Genomic DNA, 1,737 nt, shown 5'->3' with positions numbered 1-1,737 from the left:
TCTAAGCAGCAGTTAAGACCCAGGGGCTGGGGACCTCAGGCCACAGCGAAAAGACTTGCATGGTCACCACTAAGGGATCTCTTCCTGGGGTTCGTATTAACTTGTCAGAAAGTTAGGTCCTGGCCCCTGACACCATCAACCCCTTGCCATTTTTAATAGCTTCTCTTATTTCCTGGCAAAACTCAAGACGGTGATTTGAAGTGTGTACAAAAATTGAGTCAGCACTTAGAAACTTTTAGAATATTTTGATAGTAATAATATTTCTGTTGAATCTAATAAAACATTAGGGCTTCATTTTGAATGTCTCTGTTTTTCTTACAATTATTTTATTTGCTATTTACAGAAGAATCAGTCTGTGATAGAAGGGGAAAAAAGTTAGTCTTACACCACAGATGGTTTGAGAAGCTGTACTCTGGAGAACCAGCAGACACAGCTTCTTTTTAGGGAAAGAGGCAAGATCCTCTTCCAAATGTGGAAGGGCTTGATAAAAAGGGAACGGTTTAGCATTCCTTATCTTGAAGACAGTGGTCAGGATCTGTGTCTGTTAGAACTGTGGGTTCTCAAACACATTTGTCTAAGGACCCCTATACAATTAGAAAAAAAAGTTCAATTTCCAGTTGTTCATTGCTCGTATACAGAAATATGATTATTTAAAAATATTTTCCTTGTATATGGTGATCTTGCTAAATTCTTGTATTTGGTCTAGTAACTTTTTGTAGAGTTTTTGGGATTTTCTAAATAGATAGTCATGTCATCTGTAAATTAGGGTAATTTATTTCTTCTTTTTCAGTATGTATGTCTTTTATTTCTTTTTCTTGTCCAACTGCCCTGACCAGGACCTACAGTATGATGTAGAATAGAAGTAACAGGAGCAGATATCCTTGTGTTGCTTTCGATCTTAGAGGAAACACATTAAGTAGGATAGCAGCTGTAGTTTTTTGAAGAATGCATTTGTGGCACTTTATGAAATTGAAGAAGTTCCCATCTTTTCCTTGTTTGCAGAGAGGTTTTATCTGAATGGATGTTGAATTCTGTTAAAGGCTTTTTATGCATCTATTGAGATTATTACATGGCTCTTTTTCTTTAGTCTGTTGATATGGTGATTTATGCTGATTTTTAAAATGTTGAACCAGCCTTGTGTGCCTGGGATAAACCCACTTAGTCAGATGTATTTATATATATATGTGTATATATAATTAGTTTTGATTCGCTAGATTTGGTTGAGGATTTTTTCATTTATGTTCATTAGGGATGTTGGTCTGTAGTTTATCCTTTCTTGTGATGTTTTTGTCTTAGTGTGATATCAGAGTTTATATAGAGTTGGTACTATTTCTTCCTTAAAAAATGTTTTGTAGAATTTGTCAGAGAAGCAATCTGTACTTGGAGTTTTCATTATTGCAAGACTTTTAACTATAAATTCAATTACTTTAATAGATATTGGACTATTCATGTATCCATTTCTTCTTGAGTAAACATTGGCAAGTTGTATCTTTCCAGGAATTTGTCTATTTCATCTAAGTTGTCAAATTTATGGGCATAGAGTTTTTAATAATACTGTCTTATCCTTTCATGTCTGTAGGACCCATAGTGATGTCCCTCATTCATTCCTGTTGTGAGCAATTTGTGTCCTTTTTTTCTCTTGTTCAGTCTGACTACAGATTCATCAATTTTATTGATTTAAAAAAACAGTTTTCAACTTCATTATTTTCTCTACAGTTTTCCTGTTTTCTGTTATTA

This window comes from Choloepus didactylus, chromosome 5 (assembly GCF_015220235.1).
Source record: "Choloepus didactylus isolate mChoDid1 chromosome 5, mChoDid1.pri, whole genome shotgun sequence".
Lineage (NCBI taxonomy): Eukaryota > Metazoa > Chordata > Mammalia > Pilosa > Megalonychidae > Choloepus > Choloepus didactylus.
This window is presented reverse-complemented; position numbering follows the sequence as displayed.